Here is a 25671-nt window from a genome sequence, read left to right as displayed (position 1 = left end):
AAAAGCAACTATTGTAAAATTTTTCCAATACTTGCTACAGTGCAATTCTATCTTTAGAATTGCACTGTAGCAGTATTCTAAAAAAAAAATTAATATTTTATCTCTACTCTCTCTCCTCTGTCTCTAATCTTTCTCATTTTTTCCTGATCTCTTCTCTCTCTTCCATCTCTACTTCTCTATGCTCTCTCGGCTCTACTCTCCATCTGCTCTCTCATCTCTCTCATTTTTTTGAATGGGTTTGCTCTACTCTCCATCTGCTTCTCTATGCTCTTCGGTGATGATTTTTTTTTAATGGGTTTGCTCCGGAGGCTCCGGTATCTCTACTCTCTCTCCTCTGTCTCTCATCTCTCTCTTCTGTTTCTGCTTCTCCATTTGCTCTCCATCTGCTCTCTCATTTTTTTGAATGGGTTTGCTCCGGTGGCTCCGGTGATATTTTTTTTGAATGGGTTTGCTCCAGTGGCTCCGGTGATGATGTTTTTTGAATGGGTTTGAATGGGTTTGCTCCGGTGATGGTTTTTTTTGAATGGGTTTGATCCGGTGGCTCTAGTGATGATTTTTTTTTAATGGGTTTGAATGGGTTTGCTCTGGAGATTATTTTTTTTGAATGGGTTTGCTCCGGTGATGATTTTTTTTTTGAATGGGTTTGAATGGGCTTGCTCCGGTGATGATTTTTTTGATCGGTGGCCTGGGTTTTAAATCGGCGGCGTGGGTTTCAGATCGGTGGCTTGGGTTTGCTGATCGGTGGACTGGTTTGATGGTTTGTGAGTGTGGCTCTGTTGATGGTTTGTGTTTGTGTGTGGCTTTTTGTTACTGGTTTGATGTTTGTGTGTGGCACTTTGTTGCTGGTTTGGTGTTTGTGTGTGGCTCTTTGTTGCTGGTTTGATGTTTGTGTTTGTGTTTGTGTTTGTGTTTGTGTGTGTGGGTGTGGTGATGGGTTTGGGTAGGATGATCGGTGTATCATGGGTGTGTGCGTGTTGTGTGTTGAACCGGTGCTAGAGGTTGAGAGAGAGGAATAAAAATTGCTGTTGGAAAGCCTAGGAAAGCCCAGGAAAACGGTTGGAAACAAAATAATAAAAAAAGGTAAAAAAATAATATTTTAATAAAAATAGAGTTTTGGGATGTGGAGGAATTGTAAAATGGTATGGTATATTGATAAAGTGGTGTTTTAGAATAGTAAAATAGAATAGCATTGGAATTTTCCAATGCTAATGCTCTAACTCAGTCCTAGCCACAAGATAAAGGACACTAAAAAAGCCACAGGACAAAGGAGACACAACTACAATATTAAAAGTCTCATGCCGCCCAACAAAAACAATATTAAAAGCCACAGGACAAAGGAAACACCAATACAATATTAAAAGCCCCATGCAGCCTAACGTGTTTGTTGATTAGCAACTAGAGTTTGGTACTCATGCAAAAGAGTTGTGGTCCCACGAATTTGAATTAAAATAATGAAAAGGTAGAATTTGAATTAAAATAATAAAATAAAAGTACAAAGGTATAAGTAAGGGTCCTGATGTGCTCTAGGGTTATACATACTAGCCTAACACCCAAGACAAAGAAAAAAAGAAAATCATCATTACACCCATCTTTTCAAACACCTAATGTGTCCGTTGGTTTGCCACTAATGTTTGATAATCATGTAGAAATGATGTAGCCTCGCGAAGGATAGCTTCAGGTCTAGGCTGGAAGTCCTTAAATGTAAAGTGCTTTGTTTTGTTTGCTAGCATAGTCAGCTTATAAATCAAGTGTTACTTGATTTTCAAGTTATCGTCGCGTAGAAAAAACGCTATATCAGACGTGATCAGACTATGAAAATCGAGTCTTTGAGACTCGATTTATAAGCTCAAAATCGAGTATTTTAGACTTGAGATGTTAATAAAAAATATAATTTTGTAACAGTACCTACTGATTATATTGTTTGAAAATCAGTGTTAATTTCCAATTTTGGCCCATTCTCCTCCATGGAAAAATATTTCGGAATCATGCCATCCAAATTAAGAACCCATAAGATGCATTTGTTATGTATTTACCACAACTGAAAAACCTTCTTCCAAAATTCTCCTCTGTGAACGATCTTCTCAATGGAGCTCCAGACGAAAAACAAAAACATTCTTTTTGTTGGTTTATATTACTATTACTTGCATATGACATTTTTATATCCACAAAACAAACCATTATGCATCGTTATACTTTTGCAACTAAACCAATTTTTTGAGAATGCATCGTTATACTACTGTGACTTAGTCGGACATTTTTTTTAAACACCAACTGTGATAACAATAAACTAGCCGTGAAAAATTTATACGTGAAACCCCAATATTCCAAAGTCCCAAAATTAATCAACCAAAAGAATTGGGTTACACTATCAAGCCAAAATTTAAAATAAAACCATCCTAAATTTGAAAGAGAAACCCTGAAATCCTTGCTAACACTGTCTTTGCACTCAGTGAATCAGTGATGTCAGGTTTTTCATTTTCGTGTCAATTAGGCCTGCTTGTCTTGTGTGCCACCAATTCGATTTCATGCCGATCGGATCTATGATGGGTTTTAAGAGGAGTTTCGAATTAATGAGAGAAATAAGGGCTATTTATTGATTTAAGTTTTTTTTAGTAAGTTAAAAAAAAAATATATATATATATATGGGTTAATTACACTTATACCCCTAAATTATTTGGTCATTTGCCATCCCCACTTTAATTGGAGGGAGAGCCTTTTAATAATTTGGATGTTTAGGGTATATTTGCTAAAATTGAAAAATTATTGCCCAAAATACTATAAATAAATATAAAAGTTAGTTGAAATATTACAGTTGGGTTCATGAAAAGTGCCAAAAAATGCAATGAAACTCATGAATAGTAACAAAAATAAGCTGAATAGTGAAATAATTTTAATTTTTAAGTACTACCCAAACACACACTTAATATAATGTGAATTAAAAGATTCCGACTCCGCTGAATCTTACTAGCAAAGTGGACGACGATGAGATATTTGCTTTTTTTCCAATGGTTGAGGGGTGGCATTGGTAATTGAAAGTTCAAATAGTGTAAAAACACCCTTGAACGTTTAGACCCCCAAATTACAACTTAACCAATTCAAGCATTATGTCAAACAACTAGTGTGTGGAAAATTAACATAAGCTATAATATGGAATTGGAAAAACTATCTAAGCCAAATTAAAATCACAACCCACAGCAGATAATAAAAGGCAAAGATAAAAGGGAAGGAAGATACAAACACAAAGACAACACGCGATATGTTATCGAAGAGGAAACCGAAGCCCTCGGCGTAAAACCTCTCCGTCGCCCTCCAAGCGGTAAACAATCCACTAGAAAATGTAGTTGGGATACATGGACAGCAATAGACCATCCAAGCCTAATCTACCCAGTGCATCTAAGCCCTCCAAGCTTCTTGCTCCAACGAGGTTGCGCCGAACCTTTTTCTTTTCTAGCTTCCCGGATTCCGCTACTAGACCATAGCATCAACCAATGAAGATTGGTTCCTTCCTAACTGCTTCCCAGAACACCAAACAGCCCTCTCACAGTAATGGGTATAATGAGAACAAGGTTTTGGTAAAAAGCCTCTCAAGGGTTTGGCAATGGAGAGGAAGAGAGTTGAGGAATTTGAAGAGGCACTTATGTAAAGATTGTAGATGAATCAATCTTGTTTTACTCTAGGGTTTCTCTCTCAAAATTCTCTCTGAAAGCTCTCTTTCTTTTGTAGGTATAAGGGGTATATATACTAGGGTGAGAGAGGAATGTGAAATGTCAGGTTTTTCAAAACAGGGCTGGCTCGCGGCTTGGCCTCGCGACTTGACTGAGTCGCGAGATCTAGTCGCGAGATAACCGTATGGCCAGTTGTCCTATTTTGTCTTGTAGTGCTCCAGCTAGCACGACTGTTCACCTTCTGGCATGCTTGGCACGTGTGCTGCGTCTGACGGTTTGCAGCCGCGAGTCACCCGCGAACGCCAAGCCACGAGTCTCTGTTTTCTTGCACACTCTTGAGCAAACTTCACTCTATCTCACTCACTACCCTTACAACAAGCCCACCTAAATACAAGGTTACTAAATGCTGAAATACAAGCAAATTTGGCACGGAATAAAGCCAATTAGATGGTTGAATAAATTCAACCTTACAATCTCCCCCTTTGGCTATTCCGTGACAAAACCCTAAAACTGGCTCTAGACTTAACATGTGAGTTGGGAACAGTTGAGCAAAACTCACTCACACCTAACTCTAGAAGCTGTGAAGCACTTGAATCATATGAACATAAGACTCCTGAAACACAACAATACATCATGATCATTGTAAGTAGAAAATCGTGAAATGCATATGAAACAGGCAATATGTGATCAAGTAAAGATGGAGTTAAGAAAAAAACCATGGCTTGATCAACCAAGTAATCACTACAAGGTAGTGACCACAATGCTCATTCACACTTGGAATGAACACTAGGACATACAAGCTAACAAGCTCAATGCAAGTCTCTTGCATGCCAAACACTCAACCAATGCATAATACACTATGTATATGCATCTAGGAACAATCCTACAAGGGCACAAGAGTGACAGTACTTAAAAGAAAATGCAATACATTTATATAGAAGTACTGATTTAAACAAAGTATAAAAGGCTGCATAAAGCATGGTACAAACCATAAAGCCTACAAACTATGCATAAAATATAACCCTAAAAGCTTACAAAAGCAACATGGGTACAAGACGGTACAAAACACAATATATCAACTTAAACAATATAAGCTAAGAGGGCATAAAGTTTCTCCCCTTCAAAGTGATGAGAAGCTGTGATGCACTTGGAACATATATACTTGTAACCTGAAACACTTGCACAAAACACATTAGACCCTCAAGGTAAAGCAAGTAATAAAAGGACAAGTATAATGTAACAAGTAAATTGCGATCAAGTAAACATGATGTGAAACATGTGAGCAACTTGATCATACACCAAAACAGTCATATAGAAATGACTACAAAGATCACATAGCAAAGCAAATGATCATCCGAACATGCATTCAATGGAGCACAATAGCATAGGGATATATGCATGTCCAAAACAAACATATGATGCGATGAGAACCACAAAGCATAACTCAAAGCACAATAAAACCAACAAGAAAACAAACAGAGCAAAGTTTTCTTATTATCTCAATGCCTTCTCCCCCTTGGTATATGCATCTCCCCTATGGAATAGCTCTCCCCCTACAAATGTGCATGAGAAATAGAATTTCTCCCCCAAAGGATGTGCACAAGAGTCATATTGAAATGAAAAAACACTCCGGTATACTCTCTAGAGTATACTCTCCCCCTTTTTGTTAGGAATAGACAAAGGGTCAAGAAGAAACGAGGGCAAGAGATGAAGGTACGAACAATGCTAATGATGCATGAGGGGTGGGAGATGAATGAGAAAATGAAGCTCAAACCTAAGACAATGTAAAATGTTACAGAGCATAAGGTAGATATGACATGCTAGGATGAAGAAGCAAGGTCTAGACCAATGCAAGACAAGGGTAGCAAAGATGTGTGCAAGAGGTGGCTAAGTGCAATGCATGACCAAAGCATGAAAAATGCACATGTGTGGCAAGGTGTGTTAAATACACAACCAATGAACCAAACATGTTCCTAATGAGGAAATATGAGAAACCCCAAAGTTTGGTACTCATCGGAGTCCAAACAAGCGAGAAAATGTCTAAGAGGCATTTTATCAAACACCTAGCATGCACACTATGAACAATAATGTGAAACAATGCATGAACATCATGAAATCCTCCCTTAATACATGTTCTTTTTGCCACAATGGGCCAACATCCAATGCAAATCAACAAAAGAAACCAATCCCATGAAGAAATTTGACAAAAATTAAGTTTTCCCAACCCTTATGATAAAAATCCCAACCAAGAGCACAAAACTCTCTAAAACATAATCTAAGGATCAAAATTAATGAAAATAGTTTATAATTACCTTAGAAATGTTAATGGAATGAAAAATTATTCAAATTGGTTGGGTTTTGATGTAAAAATATTGAAAGAGGGGTTTTAGAGAGGATGGGAGATGTTTAAAACAAGTTTCCCACAAAAAGCCCTTTAAAAAGCTATTTCTGGGCGTTTCGCGACTGGGCGAGTCGCGAGGTTCAGTCGCGAAAATTTTCGCGAGTTGCGAGTGAGTCGCGAGCAAGCCGCGAGTCGCAAGGTTCAGTCACGAAAATTTTCGCGAGCCGCGAGTGAGTCGCGAGCAAGCCGCGAGTGAGTCGCCAAAAGCTTCTGGATGAACTCGCGACTGGGGTTTCACAACTGGCGAGTCGCCAGCTGAGCCGCAAAAAACTCTGACACCTGTTTTTCAATACAGAACATGTTTAAACAATGAAAAACAAAGTAAACACTAAACATGAACACAAAGAGTGATAAAAATCACTTCCAAAAACATATAAAATGATCAAAAATCTTTTTGGATTGAACCATATATGATTGAGCACACACACATCACATTTAGACAAGTACAATCTAACAAATGAATAAGACATTCATTGAACATTAGGCATGTGTGTTGTGTGTGTGTATCAAATGTGGAATAGTCCTTAGTCTAGAGTGAAATTTCAATGATCAATTCAATTAAGTCATACACAACTAATACTAAGTCAAGTGGTCTATCTCAATTATAGAAGTGAACATATATGACCTCCCACAAGAAAATGATTACATAAGATTGAAGCTTTTCATTTGGCTTCTTACAATTCATATCATTTGATCATTTTGAATCAATACAACTCATTTTGAGCAATACATCTCATTTTTGAGATTGATGCCTGAAATTTTTGATATTTCAATTTGGTGAACAAGCCTTTGGCTTTTGGGCATCAAACATTTTCAATAGAAGTCGCTTTCCCTTTTTCCTAGTCAAATACTAGTATATGCGACGGCTTTTACAACTCATTATCTCTTTTCATTTTGAGATTTACATTTATTGAGCTCTTTAAGTAATAAAAGTAAAAGAGTGGGAAGAGATATAAGCATAAGTCTACGCAAGTATCAAAACCAACATGACTATTGACTAATCATTCATGACAAGCTTGAAGATCGATTTACAACAATCACACAAAGATGTCAAGATTTTTCCCACAAAAATATAAATGCAAAAATAACAAGCTAAGCTCGTAAATGCACGAAGCCATTTGTACAAAGGTACAAGGCCAAACTCACATGTGATACGTATTCAAACATATACGATCAAACTTTTTGAATTTTTCACTTTTTATGTGGTTTTGGATGTTTTACTCACACAAAACTAAAATATAAAAGTAAGATAAAAAACAAAACAATGCAAACAAATAAATGCAAGATGCACAAAATGCATGAAGATATGACATTAAATGCATGAAGGGTCCTACAAAGATCAAAAGAATTAGATCAAGGACCAAAAGAGTAAAAGCTCAACCAGAGGAACCCTTCCTCATCCAAACGGAATGATTGTTTGGAATGAGTGTCTCATGGGAAGTGAGACGAGGGTTGGAAGAATGAAAACCGGAGATGCACATAGACAAGGAGGTAAGAGCATTAACCACTTTCTTCAACAACTTACCATTTTCCATCCAATCCTGTTTAGATTTTAAAGCACAACTACCAAAAAGCTCAAGTTTCTCTTTTCTTTTGATTCTCTTAAGAGCTTGAAACTTAGAGCAATGAGGTCTTAGATGACCAAAGGCACCACAATGGTGACAAACAATGTGTTTAGGTCCACTAGGCTTTTTGGGAAGGGATCTAGCAACATGGTTTTGTTCCCTCTTCAACTTATGACATTGAGGTCTTATATGACCAATCACACCGCAATGGTGGCAAGTTGGAACAAACTTAGATCCATTCAAAACCTTAGGTTGAGACCTAAATGAAAGCTTTGACTTAACAGTCTTTCTCTCTACCTTTTGATTTCTTTTATGTGGAGGAATGTACACCAATTTGTCCTTTGAGATAGAACACACAATAGGCACAAAATCGAGTACCACAACATGATTGCAACATATATTTTCTTCCATTTTAGCAACATGTTCAACAATCAAACACTTGGCATGCATCTTAAGAGATTCATTTTTAGATTTAAGATCATCAACAAGTTTGTTAGACAAAACAAGTTTAGCATCCAAGTCCTTATTTAAACATTCAAACTATTTCAGCTTTTCAAGAGAAATTTCAGCAAGATTCTTATATTTCTCAACCAATTTGTTGGATTCATTGAGTTTAGCAATCAAATCATCATTTTCACAAACTAACTTACTCAAATTCTTTTAAAACTTCTTAGCTCATTTCTTCAAGAGTTTGTCAACAACACCCATAGATTCAAGTAACATGTCATCACACTTATAAGGATTAACACTCATAGAGGCATTTTCACAAACACGTGGCATGTTACATTCATCACCAACCAAATCATGCAAAGAGGCATACAAAACACAATCCATGGCAAATAAACACAAGGGGTCAGGGATCACACTTAGGTAATAAAAACCAAAACAAGTGTACCCGTTCTGATACCAATTGAAAGTTCAATTATGTGTATAAACACCCTTGAACGTTTAGACCCCCAAATTACAACTTAACCAATTCAAGCATTATGTCAAACAACTAGTGTGCGGAAAATTAACATAAGCTATAATATGGAATTGGAAAAACTATCTAAGCCAAATTAAAATCACAACCCACAACAGATAATAAAAGGCAAAGATAAAAGGGAAGGAAGATGCAAACATAAAGACAACACGCGATGTGTTATCGAAGAGGAAACCGAAGCCCTCGGCGTAAAACCTCTCCGCCGCCCTCCAAGCGGTAAACAATCCACTAGAAAATGTAGTTGAGATACATGGACAGCAATAGACCCTCCAAGCCTAATCTACCCAATGCACCTAAGCCCTCCAAGCTTTTTACTCCAACGATGTTGCGCCGAACCTTTTTCTTTTCTAGCTTCCCGGATTCCGCTACTAGACCATAGCATCAACTAATGAAGATTGGTTCCTTCCTAACTGCTTCCCAGAACACCAAACAACCCTCTCACAGTAATGGATATGGTAAGAACAAGGTTTTGGTAAAAAGCCTCTCAAGGGTTTGGCAATGGAGAGGAAGAGAGTTGAGGAATTTGAAGAGGCACTTATGTAAAGATTGTAGATAAATCAATCTTGTTTTACTCTAGGGTTTCTCTCTCAAAATTCTCTCTGAAAGCTCTCTTTCTTTTGTAGGTATAAGGGGTATATATACTAGGGTGAGAGAGGAATGTGAAACGTCAGGTTTTTCAAAATAGGGCTGGCTCGCGGCTTGGCCTCGCGACTTGACTGAGTCGCGAGATCCAGTCGCGAGATAACCGTATGGCCAGTTGTCCTGTTTTGTCCTGTAGTGCTCCAGCTAGCATAACTGTTCACCTTTTGGCATGCTTGGCACGTGTGCTGCGTCTGGCGGCTTGCAGCCGCGAGTCACCCGCGAGGCCAAGCCGCGAGTCTCTGTTTTCTTGCACACTCTTGAGCAAACTTCACTCTATCTCACTCACTACCCTTACAACAAGCCCACCTAAATACATGGTTACTAAATGCTGAAATACAAGCAAATTTGGCACGGAATAAAGCCAATTAGATGGTTGAATAAATTCAACCTTACAATAATTTATAAGAAATAAGTAAGGCATAAAAATATCAATTTTCACCGGATTGTACTTTATTGTATGGCGCAAATGCACTTTTAGTCCCTACATTTTGACTTTTTTTTTTCATTTTAGTCCCTGCATTTTAATTTTACCACTTTTAGTCCTTAAATCAATTAACGCGCTCCATTTTGGTTCTTTTCATTAGCCCACCAACAGAAATTGCTTAAGTGGCAAACTGATGCTGACGTGGCCAATTAAAAAATTTAAAAAAAAAATAATTAGCATTTAAAAAAATGCCATGTCAGCTTCTAAATATAAAAAATTTATTAATCAATTTTAACGAAATTAAAAAAGAAAAAACAAAATAAAAAACAATAAAATACATCAATTCAGATCTAATTCAATTTGAACAAGAACACAATCATAGATTTAAACATCAACACAAGAACATAAAGCACAAACCCAGAACCAAACACAAAAAACACAAACTCAAATTTAAACATTAACACAAGATCACCAACACAAAGAACACAATAACAAACATAAACCAATTAAAAAGAGTAATTAAAATTTTTTCTTTTTTTTTTCTTTTCATTATTTTCAGAAGAACAAAGTAACATGTTCTTCATGTTCTTCGGGAAAGAACATGAAGGTTGCCCAGAAAATTAAAATAATCAATATTTTCTTTTCTTTTATTACATTTTCTCAGCAAATAAACATGCAAAAATTCATTCAAAATCCCTTTCTTCCACCAAATCCTCCAACAAATTAAACCCATAAACCCAAAAAAATAATAAAATCCACATGAAAAGAAGCAAACCCAGAAATTTAAAATAAACACAGCAGCAACCCGAAACCCAGCCCGACATTGTTGTGCTCAACGTTTTTGGTCAATCGCCTCATCAAAACCCAAAAAATACCTTGCAATCCGAAGCCCAAACCAACAACAAACCCAACCAATGATCACCAATCTGACCAACCAACCAACTACTCCTGCAATCTGAAACCCACATGAACAAATCAGACCACCAGTCACCACCACTATCACCGATCAGTCCATCAAGCCACTGCAACCCACACCAACGTCAAACCCATCCAACGATCCACCCCCACCAACCACCACTTCACAACCATTGATCCGAGAGAGAGCTTTAGAGATTTTTCCAAATCCACAATCTGAGAAAGAGACTTTAGAGCTTTAAAGCTTTAGAAAGATGAAAGAGAGAGGGAGATTTTGGTCAAATAAAGAGATCTTTAGAGATTTTCGTTTGGGTAAGCAAACCCAGATCTACGATCTTTCTCTCTCTTCACCCAACCTCCAACCCAATCGGCTCCTTCCAACACAGACTGAGGTCCATCCGTTGACGGCAACTTGATTCGTCTGCCGCTACTCATCCTCTCCTCATCATGCAATGACTCATTCCTCTCCTCATCTTGCTTTTGAAGAGAGAGAGAGAGAGAGAGAGAGAGAGTTATTGTGTTCTTTGTGTTTGTGATCTTGTGTTAATGTTTAAATTTGAGTTTGTGTTTTTTGTGTTTGGTTCTAGGTTTGTGCTTTATGTTCTTGTATTGATGTTTAAATCTGTGATTTTGTTTTTGTGTGTTCTTGTTCAAAATGAATTAGATCTGAATTGATGTATTTTATTGTTTTTAATTTTGTTTTTTCTTTTTTAATTTCGTTAAAATTGATTAATAAATTTTTTTTTTTTATATTTAGAAGCTGACATGGCATTTTTTTAAATGCTAATTAAAATTTTTTATTATTTTTTAATTGGCCACGTTAGCATCAGTTTGCCACCTAATCAATTTCCGTTGGTGGGCTAATGGAAATGACCAAAATGGAACGCGTTAATTGATTTAGGGGGACTAAAAGTGGTAAAATTAAAATGTAGGGACTAAAATAGAAAAAAAAAAAAAAAAAAAGTCAAAATATAGGGACTAAAAGTGCATTTACGCCTTATTGTAATTAAGTTGGGTTACGTGTCTCTCAAAAAAAAAAGTTGGGTTACGTTGTGCAAATGTTGGTCATATGAAGCAGGGACGATCCATTTTTTTATTTGTAGTTATTATATATTTCATTTTTGTAGCTGGCCCCATTTTTTAAAACCTAAAGCCTTTCTCTTCCCCAATCAGCCTAACTAGCCTAATTCAAATAACAACTATTTAACTCAAAAACTTAACAAAAACAATAAAAAAAATTCATAATAGTGATTGTATATTAGCAAAAAAAACTATTTTATCACCAAAGAACTAAAAAATCATGTGTTATTGGAGAAGCTAAAAAATTATGAGTAAGTAATGGTTAACCACTTACAGTCTGCGACGTTAGAATTGTGACAAAAAAGTTATAAAATAATTTGTGGTCCTAAAACTACTCTTATTTCCATGAAGGCATGTTAGGTATACCCGATAGCATTGTCAAATTTGAGCAGTATACCCAACCCAAGGACTCAAAAGGACACATGGAAGGCCAAGATCTGAGGAGAATGGTGCTTAAATGGCATTAGAGAGTAGGAGCATGATTGTCAAAATTGTGATCTAGATCGTAGGATCGCACGATTTTATGATCTTAGCTCACCAAAACGTTTAGGATTGCACTAGAATCGTAAAAATGGTAGGATCGTACATAAAATCGTGTAGGATCATAGAATCATATGGGATCCTACCAATCCTACCAAAAACGTAAATTTTCGGTTTTTTTATGAAATAAATTTTTTGTTTTGATGAAACTTTAAGGGTTTTTCTTTTTTCATGTTGTGATGGTATGAGTTTTTATTTTTTATTTTATAAAATTATGTTAACCTAAGTAAATGTTTTCTAGTTTCTAGTTTACTTGTAATCAAAATGAAGGAATGCTTCATTATTTCTAAATGAAGAATTTGATATTGGTTTTGCTGCCTTTTAAGCTATAATGTTATTAAATTTGTTTGATCAATATACTAATTTGTGTTCTAATATTACTAAAATATTTTTATATATATAATTTTATTAGTTACGCTTGTATTTGTATATTGATTGATTGATTTTTTTGAGCATGCTCTTTAATTGTTGTTGAGTGGTATAACTTGAATAGTTGAGTGTGAAATTGTATCTTTATGTCTTTTGCAACTCTAGTATACAAATATATAATGTCTACATAGATGATGAAATAGATGATAATGATTAGGAATTTAGGACGGTGGTTATAAGAACCTTAGAATGAGAATAATTAAATATTCACTTCACCTTAATATTCATTTTGCTTTTGGATTTCATATTGTAGTTAGCTAGTTTCCATTTGCTAACTTATTTTGGATTTCAAACTTGGAACTTAGAACTTGAAAAATATTTTCCATATGTTTTGATAAATATTTTGGTATTTGGTTGCTAATTAAACATTTATTGAACTTTTTAGATACATTGGATCAAAACTTAAATATAATTGTTTTGTTAGTAGAGACTTAGCGATATATAACATGCAAATTACATCATATGATGCAAATCTAATTTTTTTTTTTTATAGATGAATTTATAATTTACGTGATTATTCAATATACAAAACCATTATCAATGTGTTTTTTTGCTTTAAATTTGAAAATATGTAAACTCTTATGATTCATGATCTGATCCTATAATCTACAATTCCACTTACCTTCAACGATTCTACATAGGATTTCGATTTTGACAACCTTGAGTAGGAGGGACTTTGGGCAGAAATCCCGGAAGAGAAAAAAATGGGTGAAATTTGCCATGTAATTTATAGACATGTAATCCTGGCTAGGACTGCCAAAAATTGCATTGCTAACTCTAAAGACTAGTACAATTAATAGTAAAATGGCCCTACCATCCTAAGCCCACGCATGGCCTTGCACCAACATAACTCAGGCAAGTGTTAGGCTTATTGTGTGCATTTTTTAGAGTTAAAATTCTTCGTCCAAATATCTAGCGTCCGCCTAAAGCTCCCTCAAGCAAGAATTAAGAGTTCATTTGAATTAAATTTTGCCTGTTACCACTTTTGGAATACTCTAGTAAGAATCTCGCTTGTACGAGACCAACATATGTAATACTATTTTAAATGGACTTTTATATGTTTTTACATTGTATTAAATTATATATATACTTTTTACAAATGTATATAATATTGTACACATTTTGTGTGTCTACAATGTAAATTTATTTTACTAGTACAATATATACTAAGAATTTTCTATTTTAAATTACTCAGCATGTTGAGAAAGTATGGTTTGTATTTCTTTTTCTAAAGAGAATATATGATAGTGAAAGACAATTGACATTGAATATGGACATTTGTTAATGGTTGTTTAGGCTGCATTAAATATACTAAAATAGGAAAAAAGAATTAATGAATATTCTAAAGACACTGGTTTAGAAAGTATTTTTATAAACTTTTTATGAGAAAATAAAAAAGTAATTGATTTTTTAACTGCTTTTTATATTTTCCATAAAAGTAATATTAAAAATTTCCTAAAGTAGTGCATTAACGAATGTCCTAAGGGCACTTATTTAACCAAACTATTTTTGAAAATAATGCATGTGTATTATAAAAGCACAAAAAAGTGATTGCAACATAGTACGTTGTATTAGATGTTTTCTTATAAAATACCCTAGGGCACCTGGTAACCATACCCAAGGTGGAGATTGAGTTTTTGTTGAGCTCAAGAGAAGGAAGCTTGACTCGATTTCAATAGGCAATTGGCAGAATTTTTAATTAAATTGTGTGCCATCAACTAAGGGCATTTGCATTAGTGCTTATATGATAGAAAAGTGAGCACATTTTAGTCAATCAAGCCAAAAATTCACCCACGTGTTGTGTAAAAATATATGATTGCTACACTAACAATGTAAGTTTACAATATCACTATTTATTTTGTATTCCGTTTTTATTCTCTCTTTGTATATCCCAGGCATGGAGGAAGAAAGTGAATGGTGATTTTTTTTTAATTGTTTTGAATGAAAAAAATAGATAATCAATGTAGTATAATAAAATAGATAATCAATATGAAGTATTTTAAAAAGTGAGTATATAAAATGATAACAAAAATTATGATAAAATAGACAAAAAAATTTGTCTCCTGATGCTCTTAGAAAGATGCTGCAAAGGCTTGGCTTTTTTCTTTCTTTTCTTTTTTTTTTTTTTCATTTTTTTGACTATATATATATATATATATATGGGCACAATTGAGCACTGGGATAGTTTTCTTCCTTGCACCACCTTAGCCAAAATGAAAAACACACAGTTGACAGTATAGTACGTGATAGCAAAATAGAGAGAACCCATGTAGGTCGAAAACCCTTTCTCTCATTTCTTTTGTTCTTGGCTCTTTGAACAACTAAGAGAGTTGTGTGCTTGTGCAATACAGAAAAATCTCATCTCTTCTTTCTAAGCCTTTGTTTCTTAATTAACCAAGTGCCAAGTGCAAGGACGGAGGCATTAATTGACCAGGGGGGCAATGGCCCCCCCTAAATTTTTTTTTTTTTTAAATACATTAGTATATATATATATATATATGCATTAAATTTAGCAATTTTATTCTATAAAATTACATTTTTCCCCTTTAACAATATCTTTGATTCTTTTTAGAGTAATGTTAAAGTTACAAACTTACCTACAACATTTTTATAAACTGTTGAAGTACAAATTCTTATTGGTTCGTATCTGAGCCTATCACTTACATAATTTTTTTACTTACCAATAATCACTCACTATATCAACAATATACCTCTAGTACTTTCATCATTTTAAAGGCCATTAAAAAAATTTATAGATCTAAAATTTAAAACAACATATACTAGCCGAAAAACATTTGTGCGACAACAAATAATCACCAATAGCAAAGCTAAAAAAAAATTAAGTCCAATTAACCAATTTTACTCAAACAAACAACTGGCCCTTTAAAAAGTTTTAAATAGAATAATTTTGCCTTTACCCAGCAGGCGCACACATATTAAAAAAAAAAAAAAAAAAAACCTCAGCGGCTAAGAAGCCGCCGAGCTAGAGGTCAGAGTCGCCCCCCCCCCCCCTTAACTTAAAGTCCTGGCTCCGTCCCTGACCAAGTGCTCGATAAAATACCCATTGTGTATTAGCCCACTTTTGTCAATCCCACTATGAACATTTGTGAAGTTGAAACCACATAGCCAAATCTTCTATGAGGTTCATTATAGTGTCAGAAGAACTGGGTTGGAGGAAATCATTGTACAGAAGTATTCTACATGGTCTATAACTATTGTGGCAGGAAGGCAAGTGGGAAATTTGCAAAGGCTAGCAAAGTTTTTGTAAGTCATTGATTATTGTAACTGTTCATTATTTAGTGAATACTAGTTGTATACCCGTGCGATGTGCGAGAAATTTAGACATTTGATTTTAATTGATAAGTGAAAGAAAAAATAAGTACGTGAAGCTTATAAGTATTAGTCTTAAACTCAAAATTATATAATTATTTTTCTAATTAAGTATGATTGGATATAATGTAATATATATTTTGTAACCTAAGTGGTCAATAATTTTTAACCTGAATTATAAAAAGTTTGCTATTAACTCCATTTATAAACAATTTGCTTTTATAAAAAGCAAACTTATTCAAGACAAATTGTTTATAATTATCCTTTTTTTTAAACTTGAATTGTTGTAGGAAAGAGAAATGACACCATGTTCAAAGCAACATTTAGATGTGTACATTTGAACATGATTTAGTTTGCAATTGATCATACAATCTATGCTTTTGTAAAAAAAAATATATATATATATATATATAAATTATGTAAATATCTAGATCATGCATTTGTTCATATGCTAAATCTAGTTTGACACCAACATTTGTTTTTGTAATACCATGGAATGATGAAGAATCTCTATATTATGCTGAGGTACTACTTGGGACATCATCTAAATTTCTAAAATTTCACATAATTGGAATATCATACATATGCAACAGGGAAATGAAAACTCTTAGTGGGATGATTTCCCCTAAAAATTTGTACCTATATGCCAAACTCCCTTCTCATTGAGAAGTTAGAGAGAAAAAGTAAAACTCTTACGAGTTATGAGCAGAAAAATTTGTACTTTTTACTCATTGCTGATTGAACGTTAGTTACATGGGTATTGATTGATTATAAGAAAGTCATTGTTCTTCCAAATCAACTTTACTACTTTGGTTCTCCGAAGATTCATGCAGTAGCTTTGGAACCACCTATCTCTTCAAGGTCCATTGCTTTCACCCAAAGCACAACATATAAACCAATGATCATAGAAAAAAAAGCCTAGCAACTTAGCAAAGCTAAAGCCAAACACATTTTTTTTTTATTACATAAAAGGCAAATGGTTACATTGACTATGCATAGAGAGTTGAACATTGTTGAGAAGAGGGGACCTCTTTGTGATGCACCAAGCCAGAAAAAAAAATAAAAAAATAAAATAAATAAAAAATAAAATAAATAAAATAAATTAATTAATTAATGGCAGATCCAATTCAGCTTCCGCAAGAAAAATTTTAAGTAATAAAAATGTGTACATTACAATGAGTCATTAGAAAATATCCAAGTAAGAAGTAAGGCCATGAAAAACTGATTACTCACTTCACATCAAAATTCCTAAGGAAAAAAAATACACCAAAATTCAATAGTTAAATGCAGATACCATTCTTTTAAGTCATACCCCGAGAGAAATGCAGCAATGATTGGTTTGCTAACGCTAAAAAACATCTCTATTATCTTGGCAATACTTCTTGAGATTCATATATTAACCTTATCCATTCTAATCAATTTAAATACTTTTAGAACATTTAAAAAGTTTATTTAGTTGAATATAAAGAGTCACACAAAAGAAATATGCATTACATTGACATTTTACAAATTAAAATAGATCAACATGGTCTAGTTGTGTTCCTATTTTATTTATCTATGTTATTTTTATCACATTTTTTAATATTCCAAAAGTATCAGGAATTGAACAATAATATATCAAGTTGCGAGCCTTGTCCAACAATAATAATTTATTTTTGAAGGACCCATTACATTGGTTCACTTTTCTTTGTTTAGCAGCGAGCTATAAGATATTTTTATAACATGCAAATCAAACATTTAATCTTCTACATAATGGGAGAAAATGCAATTTGTACCAAACAAACTAAAGAAGATGGAGGGAAAAAGCAAAAAGGGGAAAATTCACCACAAAGAGACTTTCCAACCTTGCTTGTACTTTGGCGACTTCTGTGGAGGTGGAAGGAGAATTGGAAATCTATACATAAATATAAAAAACCCAATGAATGGGTTTTAGTTCTAAAGGGGTAGGCATTGAAGATTTTGATAAGGAAACGAAGAGTACAAACAAAGAGAGTTAAAGGAGGGCTAAAATGATAAATTGGATTTAATGGGAAAGTAAATAACGGAGAAATGTTAACCATTTTGTGTTTTAATGGGGCATACGAGGAGTCTTGTGAGTTGGATGAATAATATATAATTACGATGGGACACTTCATTAGAATTAATGAAAAGTAGTAGTAAATAAGGAATGAGGGTTTATTGGAAATATTAAAGAGAGAAGTCATAGATTTCTGAATGCATTAAATAATTGTAATTAAATAAAGCAAATTTTGGGGGGGGGGGGGGAAGGAGAAGAAAAAGAAAGAGACAAAAGCTAAATGTAAATCGCTTTAATAAAGTGACATATAGCAGAACCTCATATTTTTCTGCATGAATTTCTGTTTTTATATATTGATTAATTGATTGATATTGATGATTTTGGAAAATTTATACTAAAATATATACACATGGTTGTACCTTGGGATATTTTTTTTTTTTAGCAAGACTTAGGTACACTACTTAGATGCTGTTCCTTAGGTTCCCCTCTTAAAATTCTGTCATTTGGATTTTTTCTCATGGGATGGAAGTGTATTTTTTAGTTAAGTAATCACATGGAAAAATTTTAAGAGGAGACCTAAGGAACAGCACCTAAGATACTGTACCTAAGTTTTGTCCTTTTATTTTTCTTCTTCTCTTTGGTAGCTAGAACATTGGACTCCTAAGTCTTGATTAACTTATCAATCTTCTAGACACGTTCAAATGGACAGAATCTAATTCTGTTTATTTTACAAATCACAATATTTGACTTCTCTTAAATATTCTAAAACAAACATTAGAAAGGCTCTGATGAGAGAGAGAGAGAGAGAGAAACAAATTGTGATGTTTTAACAACTGTGATGTTTTAATATATATATATATATATATATATGGGTAATTATATCGTACCCCCCAAACCACTAGTAGGTAACCTGCTATACCAAGTTACCTTTTTCTCATATTTGATGGTTTCATCCTTATATTGTGCAGTTCCAACATCACATGTAACAGTTCTTTTGTCACATTTGGTGGTTCCCTTACTTTTTTCTCACATTTGAAGGTTTCATCCTCACATTGTGCAATTTCAACATCATATATGATAGTTCTTTTGTCACATTCGGTAGTTCCCTTATTTTTTTTCTCACATTTGATGGTTTCATCCTCACATTGTGTAGTTCCAACATTACATGTGACAGTTCTTTTGTTATATTTGGTGGTACCCTTACTTTTTTCTCACATTTAACAGTTTCATCCTCACATTGTGCAGTTCCAACATCACATGTGACAATTCTTTTGTCACATTTGGGGGTTCCCCTTTTTTTTCTCACATTTGACGGTTTCATCCTCACATTGTGCAGTTCCAACATCATATGTGACAATTCTTTAGTCACATTGGTGGTTCTGTCATTTTTTCTCACATTTGACGGTTCCATCCTCATATTGTGTAGTTCCAACATCACATTTGATAGTTCTTTTGTCACATTCGGTGGTTCACTTTTTTTTTCACATTTAACGATGTCATTCTCACATTGTGCAGTTCCAACATCACATTTGACAATTCTTTTGTCACATTTAGTGGTTTCTTTATTTTTCTCAAATTTGATGGTTTCATTGTCACATTAGGCAGTTTCAACATTGCATCTGACTCTACTTTTGTCACATTCAGTGGTACCCTATTTTTTATTCTCAAATTTGATAGTTTCATTATTACATTTGGCAGTACCAACATTACTTCTAATCGTATTTTTGTCACATTCAATGGTACCTTTTTTTTTTTTTTTTTTTTTTACATTTGACAGTTTAATCATCACAGTGGGCAGTATCAATATCACATCTGACCATAATTTTACATTTGGGCCCATCACTAAAGTCACTTTTTTACTTACTAATAATCGCTCCTCAAAATTGCAATTTTTTAAAAGTTATTGAAAAATTTAGATCTAAAATCTAAAAATAAAAAAGCATCCCAAGAAATTAGCCCAACCACAATAATTACTTTTGTTCACAAAAAAAAATTAGCTGGAATTATCTTGGTTTCTTCCACAAATATTTGAATATACCAATTAACTTCCTACGTATCTCCATTGGTAGCTTTCATCACATTCAAGGGCATACCTCCCTATAAATAACATAGTTGATGTCACTTTCTTGATGTTTATATTTTTCTAATTTATATATACTATAAAACCGAAGATGTATAACCTTATGTGCTCTCTAATTGTTCTAATGCAACATCTGCAACTTAATCACAATTGGCCACATTGTATAGTGTCACATTTGATGATCCCCCTATGTTTTGGTCACATTGATGGTTCCAACATTAAATTAGCGGTACTAATATCACATATGACAGTACCATTACCACATTTAGTTGTCCATTTTTTTTTTGTCACATTAGATAGTACTAACATCACAATGGTCAGTACCAATGTCACATTTGGTAGTTCATTTATTTTATTTAGTCACATTGGATGGTACCAACACGATATTCTCTCTCTCTCTCTCTCTCATATGTCCTAGCCATCTTTGCATTTTAGATATTTTACAATTTTTTGTAAAAATTAAATTTCATATTTTGATAAAAAGATATTGGATTATATAAAGCCTTAGTATGTCCATCACTCTTACACTCTCTACCTCTCCGAGTAACTCTATGGAATTGGTGGTTGTTCATCAATTTTAATAAAACCCATGACAATAATTTTATATAAGTTCCAAAATATCACCATTAATATCTCAAAGTTAGAGAAATGTTTTAGATTTTTTTTTTTTTTTTTTATAATGAAATTAAGGGGAAAATGGATCAAAGTACATCATTCTATGCCAGAAAAGAAAAATTCATTTAGCAAACACAAGAGATTAAATCAAAATGATATAGAAGATAATTCATGACCTCGCACAACTTGTGAGCTCAGCGCACTTTGATGGTCATTTGAATTAATCTATGTGTGGTGATATGAAACTTTTTTTTTTTAATAGATAATTATTTTTATATGAAAAAACTTGATCTACGAGTGGTCAATGGAATCTATTATTTCAATTTTGCATAAAGTTGCAATATTTCTAAGGGGAACACACAGGCCATGTCTTTTTTTTCTTTTTTCTTTTTGAGAATCCAGGCTGAGAGGCCCTTGTTTTATTCATTGATGAAATAAATTACAAAGCATCTCTAAAATGGAGAAGCTATATCATCAGGAATAGACTCAAACCAAACTTGTAGCTCATTGCCTAACTTAGCACGTTTGGCAAGAAAATGGGCAACGGAGTAGCGTTTGACATGGGTAAAGTTACAGACCCGAAAACCAGAAGCAATAAACAAAACATCTTGGATAACATGGCCATACTCTGGATGAGAGACATCCCTGGCCAACAACGATTTGATAATTATCTCAGCATCGCCTTCAGACACCAAATCAGAAATGTTCAGCTCCCTTGCAAACGTCAAAGCTCTTTGGCAAGGCTGCACATATGGGAACTGGGATATGCTTAGCCATAGCTGCTATCACTCTACCACAGCAATCTCTAATCACAACTCCTAGTCCAGCAGCCCCCTGTTCAGAGAAGACAGCCCCATCAAAATTAATCTTATAATGTGGGAAGATAGGAGGGATCCACCTAGCAGCTCTCAAGCTTTCTGAACCTCCCCTCCGATCCAACACCTGAGCTAATTTGAAATCCAACTGCAACAACTCAGCCTTAGCTCAGATCAGTTGGTATTCCATGACAGCTTCACCCAGCCTTACAACATTTCTTCTATCCCGGATTAACCACAAAATTGTTGCTAGAAGGTCTACATCAATTCGATCTTTCGTCATCAACACCACTGCCCAAAAAATTTGCAAAGAGAATAAATTTTTTACTTAAAAGCTTCTTGAGCTCATCATCAAGTTCCCATATTACAAACAATCTTTGACAGCTCCATAGAGCATGGATAGTATCCTCACCATCAGATTTACAATTCGGACAGCAAGCATACATAACCACACCTCTACACAATAGGTTATGCAGAGTTGGTAAAGCCTCACCAACTGCTCTCTAAATCAGGTGCTTCACCTTGTAAGGAGCCTGTAGATACCACATCCCCTTCCATAACTGTGTACTCCTTTCCCCTAATGAGCAGCTTGGCATCGAATTTCTGTCATTCCTTGCTAGCAATTTATAGGCTGACTGAGTGGTGTATTTGCCATGGTTTGAGGGTAACCACACCTGTTTGTCCTGTGATTCATAAACACTAAGAGGTATCCCTTTTATAATCTTGCTTCATGAGGCAGAAAATTATTGTCAATTAACTCTACCTTCCACTCATGCTTGTCATGTCTTTAAAAGTGATAAAATCAAAGCTAAAATCAAAATTGACCACATGAGACTTTAAAATGTTGTTCAATGTTTTAATTCTTGAACAACTACAATTAAATAACAAGACATGAAATAGCTAAAACTAGCAATATTTTGAATAACTGATTAAAAGTACTCAACATCCTTGGACTACATTGTCTTTTCTCTTAACAAAATTTTATAAACACAAAGATAACTTGATTATCTCTCCCTCTTATCTATTTTTGCTCCAGTGCACTATTTGCATCTCTCTGGTAAGGGGGGAAAAAGAAGAAACAAGTAAAAACAGCCAAATTTATGAAGAAATAAAACCATAATCAAAATCTGTCAGACTAATTCTTCTTATTTATTCTTAAGCTGTTACTTGCTAATCCTTGGAAACCCCAAATAACATGATAATGATTCCAAATTAACTACAAGGCTTTTTCATTTTCTCTGCTTTTAAACCCTTGTGTATTTTTAATAGTTGGGGTTTCCAAGGAGTAGCATATAACAGCTCAAGAATAAATGAGGCTGAAAAGGAAACAAAGAATAAATTATTCATATTGATAAGCTGAGTTATTAAAATTAGATATTACTTTAAAAATAATTAAACTTATTTAATAAACCCATCAATAAAGGATTAGTCTCTGGTTTATACCACTGGAATAGGAGTAGGTTCTTAGTCATAACTTATAAATGGGGTAGATTTTTATTAAGGAACTTAGTTCATTCCAATTAGGATAGTTTCAAATTTAACCCACAAAACAAAGCTATTGAATGGTATGTTTCACAAGGTTTTCAGTTCAATCCCATTAGGATAGTTTCAAAACTAACCCATCAAAACAAAGCGAATGAATGGTATGGCTACAAAATTTTCACAACTGCAATAGTCATCCCTCTACTTCCACGCAACTTTCCCTGCTCCTTGACTCAAGCTAAGGCACAATTTACAGTTAGCATTTCAGTAAATAATTAGAAATTCCTCCATTTCTCAATATCAAGACAGATAAACAAGTTTATTATCTATTGCATTTCACAAATCAACCCCTAAAGGTCTTCTATCACTATTGCTTAATTAATTTAACTTTAAAAAAAAATAAATAAATAAAGCATTTTTTCCTAGTGAAATTACCACAGTTCCATAGATAAATGTCATCCAAATACCCCAAACAACTCACATGGTTAGGTAGGACAAAATATAAGCAAAACTAGCTTTTTATATGAAAAATGAAACAGAAAGGAAAAGGGCCAAACCATAAGTGAAGAACAGCTCTTTATGTAGTCTCACTTTACCTTAAACCCCAATATTCACCGTCAGCAATTCATTTCTTAACTCAATCATCGATCAAATGGGCATCTAATAATCCACAATTCAGAGCCAGCAAATTATTGCTCTTTACTCGTGCAAACAAAAGGCATAACCAAATTTCAGAGACAAAAAAAAAACAAAACAAATTTTCAACTTGAATTAAGATAAGGAAAAACAAAACATACCCAGAATTGAAATGGTACTGAAAAAGCTAAAAATACCCAAAAAATTAGAGTTAAAATGAGAAAAAAAAAATAAAAGAAGAAAAGAGAGACCCAATATCGAATACAAATTGATAAGACTAAAAAAAATATTAAGAGTAAAGAGAATTGAAGAAATCTCACAGGTCGATGATAGAGATCCATTTGAGAGTGGAGTAGACAAAATCTAGGTCATCAGGTTTGAAGGAGTTATTGACGAAGCACACGATCCGAGAGAATGAGTCCTTCTCTCTCTTGGGGGATTTTTTTAGAAAATAACAATAAAATTCAAACAATATCATTAGTTAGGAAACGTTTGAAACTAATTTGGAATATAACAACTCGAGTTCAGAGGGGACGACTTGTATGCTATAAAATCGAGTATGGTTTACTCGATTTTCCTATTTTGCACTGTGGGTCTGATATGCCAGAAATCGAGTTCGTAGGAGTCGTTTTGTAAGACTAGAAAACGAGATTAATAAACTCGGTTTGTATGACTGGAAAACGAGTTCAATGAACTCGGTTTCCATTCTTGCAAACCGAGTTCATTGAACTCGGTTTGTTTTCAAAAAAAAGCACCCACGCCATCGCAGGCCTCACGCACTCAAAAAAACCAAACAGCACTTCAGCACACACCAAACACACAAAAAAAAGCTAAGTTTTCATTCCCTCTCTCTCAGTCCTCTCACTCTCAGTCTCTCTCTCTCACGAGACGTCTCTCTCTCACTCTCACACGAGATTCCGAGCCTGTCGCTCCTTCGCCGGCACCGTCGCCGTCGCTGCCTTTCGCTTCCGTCGGTCTGTCTCCGCCTCGCATCTTTCTCCCTCAGTGGTTGGCGAAGTACCTCACAAAAGAAGGGATGCATTAAACCCAATATAACAACAGAAAAATCAAATTTGTTGCAAGCAATTGAATGCCTATCTGAGTTCTGTTGTTGTAGAAATTCTGCTTCGCCTGTGGGATGGGAGTCATTGGACTGGTTTTGCATACAAAGAAACCGAGTTCGAAGGACTCGGTTTCTAAGCCTAGAAAACGAGTGTAGTGTACTCGGTTTCCAGGCTTTGAAACCGAGTGCAAGGGACTCGGTTTCCATGCTTTAAAACCGAGTCCTTTGGACTCGTTTTCCAGGCTTAGAAGTCGAGTTCTTTCAACTCGATTTCTCGCAATAATAAAATAAAAAACCCAGGAAATCGTCCCCTCTGAACTCGAGTTGTTATATTCCAAAATAGTTTCAAACGTTTCCTAACTAATGATATTGTTTGGGTTTTGTAGTTATTTTCTGAAAAATCCCCTCTCTTGGGCTATCAGTGGTGGAAGCCAAGCATTGCAGAGATGCATCGTTTAGTATTTTGAAGTAAAAGAAGGAACACCCACCAGGTTTTCTGTTTGAGAGAGAAGACGCGAGAGAGAAGATGCAAGAGAGAGAACACTAGTTTATTTGTCTATGTATTCTTGCTTTTATATATTACCTACTGAACCGGTAACTAGTTTTTCATTAAAAATAAATAAATGGTCAGGATTTAAATGTGTAAAATCTATGGCCAAGATTAAAGAGGGTACCATACCCCTTTCTAGGGGTATGGTATATATATATATATATATATTAAAAACCTTTATATCTTTATGCAAATATAAAAATAAAAAGAAATAGAAGAGACTATAGAGATTACTGGGCGCAGAACAACAAATATGAGGCAATGGGAAGATGATCTCAGCAAAAAATATAGATTATTATCGGAAAAGTGGAACCAACAGTGGTGATGTATTTGGTTTTTTTTTCACACTGTTGATTTTGTTTTTATTTTCATTCTTTTTTGTACCAGCCAATTTGCATTTTTGGGCTAAAATATATCTCGATATAGCTAAAATGCCCTGA

At 34.3% G+C, this 25671-nt stretch overlaps 1 long non-coding RNA gene across 2 annotated transcripts; it reads right to left on the bottom strand.

Moving 5' to 3' along the window:
* Positions 1-21136: 21136 nt before the first annotated feature.
* On the bottom strand, positions 21137-24048 carry LOC126713379 (uncharacterized). 2 transcript variants are annotated; one of them, XR_007651330.1, is made up of 3 exons: positions 23939-24048; positions 23780-23805; positions 21137-23679 (listed from the first exon to the last, which is right to left on the bottom strand). It is a non-coding gene; the product is annotated as an uncharacterized LOC126713379 (long non-coding RNA). The 2 variants fall into 2 exon arrangements; XR_007651329.1 differs by having other exon boundaries at positions 23780-24048.
* Positions 24049-25671: the final 1623 nt, after the last annotated feature.

Source organism: Quercus robur, chromosome 2 (assembly GCF_932294415.1).
Source record: "Quercus robur chromosome 2, dhQueRobu3.1, whole genome shotgun sequence".
NCBI classification, from domain to species: domain Eukaryota; kingdom Viridiplantae; phylum Streptophyta; class Magnoliopsida; order Fagales; family Fagaceae; genus Quercus; species Quercus robur.
Note: the sequence above shows the minus strand (reverse complement) of the source record. Positions and strands in the feature narration are given on the sequence as shown.